A 9195-nucleotide genomic window follows, 5' to 3' on the forward strand; every position below is an offset into this window, starting at 1 on the left:
TCAGCCATGCGCTGATGGAGACTGAGAGGGATTCCATAGCTTCGCTATTGTGAGTTAGACTGCAGTAGGTACAGGAGTGCAGGTGTGTCTTGCATATGCCGACCTCATTTTCTTTGGCTATATTCTCAGAAGTGAGATAACTGGGCTACACAGCAGATCTATTTTTGTTTTTTTTTTTTTGAGGAATCTTCCACACAACAGTGTATTAGGGTTCCCTCTTCTCCAAATGCTTGCCAACAATTGTTCTTTCTCGACTGTTGGATAACACCCATTCTAAAAGCAGGGAGTTGAGGCCACATTGTAGTTCATACTGAGCATCTTTTCCTGCGTTTGTTGGCCATTTGTGTTTCTTCTTTTGGAAATTGTCTGTGCAGATCCTTGGACCGTTTTGTAACTGGATTGTTTCTTGTTGAATTTCTTGAGCTCTTTGTACATTTTGGATATTAATCCTTCATCACGTGCATTGGTCTGTGTGGGGAGCAATCCAGACTAGACTAAGTTACTGGAATTAAGACTTATTCTATGCATCTGCTCTCCCACAATATGGCGCTGGGAGAGGAGAAAAACAGCTTCTACACAGCTGCCTCCAGTTCAACCAATAAACTGTAGGACTTGCTCCTGATTGGAGGAGAACAGCGTACTCGGCGTGTGGGCAGCCGAGTTGGGATTGGCAGAGGAGGACTATAAAGGAGGAGAGAGACGGCATGCACCAGGAACATCTAAGGGGAACATCTAAGGGAACACCTGTGCAGCCCCCGAGAGAGCCGGCCGGCGGTGTGCCGCTCCCCTGCGGAAGTGGGGAATGTGGCCAGGGGGAACTGCCCTTCCACGGAGGTGGAAGGGATAGCAGCAAACCCGGGGAGGGCCGAGCAGACAAAAGAACAGCGCAGGGTCCTGTGTCGTTCCTCCACGAAGACGGGGAGCGACAGTCTGAAAACATCCCCTCTCACTCTGTCAGTTGTCTCTGCACTCTGCTGTTTGCTTTGCTGTGCAGGAGCCCCTGAGTTGCATGTAATCCCATTTGTCTATTTTTGCTTTCATTGCCTGTGCTTTTAGGATCTTATCCAAAAAGTCATTGCCTTGGAACCAACCAGGGTGTCCATTATCTGATGAATGGATAAAGAAAATGTGGTATATATACACACAATGGAATATTATTCAGTTATTAAAAAAAAAACAAAAAACAAAAAACAAAAAAACAGGGGTTGGTGCTGTGACACAGTGGGTTAAAGCCCCAGCCTACAGTTCTGGCATCCCATATGGGTACTGATTCAAGTCCTAGCTACTCCACTTCCAATCCAGCTCTTTGCTATGGCCTGGGAAAGCAGTGGAAGATGGCCCAAGTCCTTGGGCCCCTGCACCCACGTGGGAGATCCAGAAGAGGCTCCTGGCTCCTGGCTTCGGATCAGCTCAGCTCTGGCCTTTGGGGAGTGAACCAGCAGATGGAAGACATCTTTCTCTCTCTCTTTCTGACTCTACTATTTCACTGTAACTCTGTCTTTCAAATAAATAAAATAAACCTTAAAAAAAAAACTGCCTCCCCAAGAAGCAATTTGCTAGGGCTTAAAAAAAATTTACCATTTGCAGCAAAATGGGCACAACTGGAGGACATCATGTTGAGTAAAATAAGTCAGACCCAGAAAGATAAATATCACATGTTCTCCCTTATATAGGAGCTAAAATTTAAAAACAAACAAAAAAGAAGGAATAAAGAAATCTCTGTGTGTATCAGTATCGCTGCAAATATAATTTGAAATCACTGGTTAAGAATGTTATACTACTGGCCGGCGCCGCGGCTCACTAGGCTAATCCTCCACCTAGCGGCGCCAGCACACCAGGTTCTAGTCCCTGTCGGGGCGCCGGATTCTGTCCCGGTTGCCCCTCTTCCAGGCCAGCTCTCTGCTGTGGCCAGGGAGTGCAGTGGAGGATGGCCCAAGTGCTTGGGCCCTGCACCCCATGGGAGACCAGAAGAAGCGCCTGGCTCCTGCCTTTGGATCAGCGCGGTGCGGCCATTGGAGGGTGAACCAATGGCAAAGGAAGACCTTTCTCTCTGTCTCTCTCTGTCACTGTCCACTCTGCCTGTCAAAAAAAAAAAAAAAAAAAAAAAAACACACAAGAATGTTATACTACTATAGTTTTAATGGGTTGTGATTGCTTTAAAATTTACTGTTTATATATGGGAGAAGTAGTCATTTTTTCTATTCAATTATTTAGAGCCATTTTCTATATTCCTACTAAACTAAGGGCTTTTTGCTTTTTACTTGTTAAACTTATACAGTGAAGTATTAAGCCTTTTTACTGCAATGTTTTTTTTTAAAAATGTGTTATCTCAAAAACAAAAAAAAAAAAAGAAAGGGGGAAGGAAAGAGGGTAGAGGGAGGGGGAAAGAGGGAGGAAGGAATATCATGTTCTTAGAATTGTATCTACAAATCACATTCAATCTGTTAAAAACTAATTAAAAATTAGAAGTAAAAAAAAAAAAAAAAAAAAAACCTCATTGCCTATGCCAGAATCTTGGAGTATTTACCCTGTTTCCCTCTAGTAATTTCATGTCCTATAATTAGATTCTTGACTTATTTTGAGTTTATTTTTGTGTAGGGTATAAGGTAGGAGTCTTTTTTCAAACTTCTGCATGTGGAAATCCAGTTTTGCCAGCACCATTTATTAGTAAAGAGTCTGTCCTTTCTCCAGGGAATGTTTTTCACACACTTGTCAAGGATAAGTTGGTTGTAGATGCATGGGTTTAATTCTTGTTTTTCTATTCTGTTCCATTGGTCTATGTATTTATTTTTATGCCAATATCAGGCTGTTTTGGTTATAATAGCCCTGTAGTATATCTTGAGATCTAGTATTATGATGCCTACAGCTTTGTTTTTATTGTGTTTCAACATTGTTTTGGCTATTCAAGGTCTTTTGTGTTTCCATATGCATTTTAGGATTTTTTTTTCATTTTATAAAGAATGCCATTGAAATTTTGATGGGGATTGTGTTGAATCTGTAAAATGCTTTGGGTAATCCAGTTTTTTTTTGTTTTTTTTTTTGTTGTTGTTGTTTTGTTTTTTTTTTTGACAGGCAGAGTTAGACAATGAGAGAGAGAGTTATAGACAGTGAGAGAGAGACAGAGACAAAGGTCTTCCTTCCATTGGTTCACTCCCCTAATGGCCACTAGGGCCGGTGCTGTGCTGATCTGAAGCCAGGAGCCAGGAACCTCCTCCCGGTCTCCCATGCGGGTGCAGGGCCCAAGCACTTGGGCCATCCTCCATTGCCTTCCTGGGCCACAGCAGAGAGCTGGACTGGAAGAGGAGCAACCGGGACTAGTACCCGGCGCGCCAGCTGGGACTAGAACCCAGGGTGCAGGCGGAGGATTAGCCAAGTGAGCCACTGCACCAGCCAGTCCACATATTTTGATAATATTAATCCTTCCAAACCATTGAATATCCTTCTCTTTTTTGGTGTCTTATTCTATTTATTTTGTTAGTGTTTTGTAATATTCATTGTGAAGGTCTTTTACACCCTTGGTTCAATTTATCACAAGGAATTCAATTTCTTTGTAGTTTTTGTGGATGGGATTGTTCTTATAATTTCTTTCTCAGCCAAACCATTGTTTATCTACAAAAATGCTATTGACTTTTGTATGTTGATTTTATATCCTGCAACTTTGCTGAATTCTGTTATCAGTTCTAATGGTCTCTTAGTGGAGTCTTTTGGATCCCTTATTTATATAGAATCATGTCATCTTCATACAGGGATGCTTTGACTTGTCTTTTCTGATTCATATACCTTTTATTTCTTTCTCTTGCTTGATAAATATAACTAAGATTTCCAAAACTATAAGCTAACATCCTTGTCTGGTTCCAGATTTTAGTAGAAATGCTTCCAACTTTTCCCCCATCCAATATTATATTGCCTGTGAGCTTGTCATACTATGTTGAGGTGTGTTCTTTTTATACCTAATTTGTTTAAGGTTTTTATCATAAAAAGAGGTTATATTTTATCAAATGTTTTCTCTGCATCTATTGAGATGATTATATGATTATATTCTCTGATCTATTGATGTGCTGTTTAATGATGTGTATATATTGAACCATTCTTACATCCCTGGGATAAATCCTCTTTGATCAAAGTGGATGATGTAGCCAATATCCGAGTCAGGAGCCGGAGTTGCAAGTTCAACCCTGGTTCCTGGACTGGGATGGTCTCGAGGGTCGCCAGGCACTGCCCAGTGCCAGAACCTCAAAATAACATTAATGCTGGGCAGAGTAGCACGTAAATTGCATTCTTGATTGATATTCTCTTTGAGTAATATCATTGTTATAATCTCCCTTATATTTTAGACATGATCTCCTTTATTTCTTTGAACATATTTATACAAGCTGACTTAAAAATCTTTGCTAAGAAACTCAACATCTAAGCCCCCTCCTAGTTTTATTGAGTGCCTTTATTCCTGAGTACGGGCCATGTTATCCTTTTTGGAAAAGTTTTATAACTTCTGAATACCTCATAATTTTTTTGAGCACCAGATATTTTAGATAATATATTACAGTGACTCCGGATAATGAGCTTCTGTCTTCTCCGCTATCTGAATTGATATTGTCATTATTGTTTGCTTAGGCATTTGTTCATTTATTCAGTGACTTAGCTGCAATAACTGTGTGAAGTCCTTATCTATGCACAGTACAGTCCCTGATGTCCTTGCTTGTTTTATCTTTTAGCTTAACTATCTAGGCACTGTTCTGGGTCATCATAAACACTTCTTGGTCAGAAGTTGTGCTGAGTCCTGGGTCAGTTAGTTATCTTTACCCTTTGTGGGCTGTGGCATAGTTTCTGGAGTGTATCTTTTGCTCCATGTGCAGCCAAGGAATAGTGGCTTGGCCATTCCCTTCCTCATGACTGCTGCAAGGGAATAGCTTGGGGTATGCATACAATCTTCCAAACTGCCAGAAATGCTTCTTGTTCTAGTCCTAATCCTGGCTTCCTAGAACTTTCCTGCCGATACCAAAGTTGATGGCTCAGCCAGGGCTCAGTCTCAGGTTGTGATTAGGTTCCTCACAGGGCTTCTGCCTGTTGGCGACAAGGATTTGTGTGCAGCCGTGGATATTGTTAACTCTGCCTCACGCGATGCCCCTGGTGCTCTTACTGCTTCTGGGTCTACTTTAGTTATTGGGAGCTATGGGACCAGAGGAGATCCCAGAGGCAAGCAGCTTTATAATGATGGTTGCAACTAAAAAAATAATGAGAGGTCCTCCTATCTGGCAGGGACCTTCCTCTTGTGGTTGTTTACAAAACCTCTAATTGAATTCAGCCCATGTGCTCCATAGGCCTGGCCTGAGGTCCCTCATGGCTCAAGACTGGGGTCTGGTAAAAAGGAAGTCCCAGGCTTTGCAAGATGTCCAAGAATTAATGAAAGGATGCTTTGAGCTCCTTCTGTTTGTGCCTCCATTTTCTTACCTGTGAAAAGAGAATAATAGTGCCTATTATGAAGAGTTGGTTTGAAAATGAGTGAGTGAGGGCCGGTGCTATGGCATACTGGGTAAAGCCACCACCTGCAGTGCCAGCATCCCATATGAGCACCGGTTTGAATCCCGGCTGCTCCACTTCCTGATCCAGCTCTCTGCTATGGCCGGGGAGAGCAGTGGAAGATGGCCCAAGTCCTTGGGCCCCTGCACCCACGTGGGAGACCCAGAGGAAGCTCCTCGCTCCTGCCTTCGGCTTGACACAGTTCTGGCCATTACAGCCATCTGGAGAGTGAACCAGTGGATGGAAGACCTCTCTCTGCCTCTGCCTCTCTGTAACTCTTTCAAATAAATAAAATAAACATTTTTAAAAAAAGAGAGAAAATGCATGAGTTAATACACATGAGGTGCTGAGCAGAGTGCCAGGCCCACAGAAAGCAGCTGATAAGCGCTATTGCTCTTGCTGGCATTGTCATTGTTCTTTTGCCACAGTTTCTGCCAGACTTCATTTTCTCCCCTCTTTGCCTTTTTTTTTTTTTAAGATTTTATTTTATTTATTCAAAAGACAGAGTTAGAGAGAGGTAGAGACAGAGAGAGAGGTCTTCCATTTGCTGGTTCACTCTCCAGATGGCCACAACAGCCGGAGCTGCGCAGATCCGAAACCAGGAGCCAGGAGCTTCTTCTGGGTCTCCCACGTAGGTACAGCGACCCAAGGAGTTGGGCCATCTTCTACTGCTTTCCCAGGCCATAGCAGAGAGCTGGATTGGAAGTGGAACAGCCGGGTCTCGAACTGGCGCCCATATGGGATGTAGGCACTTCAGGCCAGGGCTTTAACCCACTGCGCCACAGTGCCAGCCCTCTCCCCCTCTTTGCCTTTAACACTATGGAGCTGAGAGGCTGTGTTAGTGAGCTGTTCACTACGACAACAAAATACCCGAGGCAACTAACTTTATAAAGAGAAGAGGTTTATTTAGTTCACAGTTCTGAAGGCTGAAAGTCCAAATGGCATGACACAGGCTCTGGCAAGGGCTCCACAGTGACTGTTGGAATCCAAGTCAAGAAAGGATCACACAGCGAGCCAGAATGCAGAGGGAGAGGGGCTTGGGCCACAGTCAGGCTTTTACAACAATCCTCTCATGGGAACTACCTTCCAAAGGCACATCCCAGTGACCTAAGGACTTCCCATTAGGCTTCACCTCTAAATACCTTCATAGGGTTAAGTTTCCACTCTCTTAGTTCTATGAACTTAGGACTTTGGAGTGTAAAACTCCTCATGAGATCACGGCCAAAGCTTATCCAAACCATAGCAGAGGCACAGGGAAGTCCCCGGTGGCCTTCATCCAAGCAGGTGCAGCCCTAAAAAGCCAACACAGGGTAGACATGATCCCACAGGCCCAGACTTGAACACCTTAGGCCTCTACCTAGCTCCTAAGCCCAAAACAGAAGCCAGGATTTGACACACCCTGGAGCTCAGAGCCCAAAAGGCCCAGCAGAGTCTGGGTAGGGATTTCTGCAACACGGCTGTGGCCATCCTCAGAGCCATAGTGACTGGCGCTGGAGGCCGGAAGCTGTGAGAGGAGGGACACGGCTGCTGCAGGAAACTGGAGAGAAACTGAATTTATACTTGGCTGGCTAAATTCCCGACAGCAAATTTTGTCTTGATTTACTCACTGTAGCTCTTAGCATCAGACTCAGCTCTCAGACCTGACCCAGAACACTTTGATTTACAAATTGGAAAACAAATGGGCTTATAACATCCTGGGACTGTCTTGCAAACCACGCCAATAAATTCTTCATCAGAGGCCCTCAGCTCTTCGCCACTTCCCCTGCATTTGGGGCTGCTCGGTGAATGATAGGTGAATAAATCATCTTTTAGAGAGCTCAGTTCCTGCAGCTCATTTATCTCTCCCGAACACAGGGGCTGTGTATTTTGTTAAGCTTATCAAGGGTGTGTTTGACAGGTTGGGCTTTTTTTTTTTTTTTTTTCTGGAATCCTCTCTTTCTGCATAATTCACTGCACCTCATCTCTGCTTGGCCCCTTTCGGCCTTTCTTTCCTTTGCAGCTGGTTCCTCTCCCTGCTGCTGCATCAGAGGCCAGATGGAGGGGTTTTGCCTCCTCGCTTCTGAGATAAGCAGGTTTCATGGGTGGCTACCTGGGTACCAGACAGAACACTTTCCCGGCCGGTGCCACAGCTCACTTGGTTAATCCTCCGCCTGCGGCGCCGGCACCCTGGGTTCTAGTCCCGGTTGCTCCTCTTCCAGTCCAGCTCTCTGCTGTGGCCCAGGAGTGCAGTGGAGGATGGCCCAAGTGCTTGGGCCCTACACCCGCATGGAGACCAGGAGAAGCACCTGGCTCCTGGCTCCTGGCTTCGGATCGGCGCAGTGTGCAGTAGCGGCCATTTGGAGGGTGAACCAACGGAAAAGGAAGACCTCTCTCTCTGTCTAACTCTGCCTGTCCAAAAAAATAAAATAAAATAAAACACTTTCCCCTAACTCTCAAGACCCAAGCTTTCCGGATTTAATGGCTTTAAACTTCAGACCACTCAGGGAGGGAAGAGCAGTCCAGTAGATGACCTTGAATTGCCAATCTCCACAGGTTTCATTATCCAATTATTTGACCACCCCTTCGACTCTTGCTAGAAACAAGAAACCTTGAGCTCCTGTTAGAAACACCCAACATTCTTGTCTTTTCCAGAGCCTCAGAATGGGCTCCTATTGGTACACAGAGTTGTTGCAGATACAATTGGCTAAGATGGCGCCATAATGGAATAGGGTGGCACTGGATCAACCATGACTGGTATCCTTCTCAGGAGAAGAGACACAGAGATAGACGTGCACACAGGGAAGATGATAGGAAGACACGCCGAGAACATGAGAGAGGCAGAGACTGGAGTGGGATAATGCTAACAGCCAAGGAGTACCAAGCATTGCCTTCAGCCACCAGCAGCCAGCAGACTTGACTGCAAAACTCTTGTTCATCTCGATCCTCTCCATCTGGGAGTCCCTGAGGTTGTTAAGCAAGCCAAGCATGGACTAGAATAGAGTTTCTCAATGGTGGGTATTCTTAAAAATTATCTATTTATTTCATTTATTGGAAGACCGAGAGACAGAAAGACAGCTCCCATCCATTGGTTTACTCCCCTAATAGTCCCATCTGCCAAAGCTGGGCCAGGCCAAAGCCAGGAGCTGGGAAATCAATCCCAGTCTCCGTATGAGTGCCAGAGACCCAGCGACTGTATCCAAAACTTGCTGTTCCCCAGGGTGCACGTTAGTAGGAAGCTGGAGTTGGGAGCAGAGTCAAGACTTGAACCTAGACACTATGAGGGAGTCCCAAGCCTTAAACTGGCTGTGCCAAATGCCTGCCCCTCAGGGGTGGGTCTTAAAATGATTGGTAGGCTGAAAATGTTGACTTCCATTAAAAAACTAAAATAGAATAGAATATAACAAAATAGAAATAGATAGCAAACAAAAGAAGGCAGTCTGGAGCTGGTGTTGTGGCATAGTGGGTAAAAGCCATCGTCTGCAGTGCCCACATCCCGTATGGGCAACAGTTCTTGTCCTGGCTGCTGTACTTCCAATCCAGCTCCCTGCTAATGTGCCTGGGAAAGCAGCAGAAGATGGCCCAAGTGCTTGGGCCCCTACTACACAGGTGGAAAACCTAGAAGAAGCTCATGGCTCCTGGCTTTGGCTTGGCCCAGCCCCAGCCATTGTGGCATTCTGGGAATTGAACCAGTGGATGGAA

The sequence above is a fragment of the Oryctolagus cuniculus genome, chromosome 2 (genome assembly GCF_964237555.1).
Source record: "Oryctolagus cuniculus chromosome 2, mOryCun1.1, whole genome shotgun sequence".
In the NCBI taxonomy this organism is placed as follows: Eukaryota; Metazoa; Chordata; class Mammalia; order Lagomorpha; family Leporidae; genus Oryctolagus; species Oryctolagus cuniculus.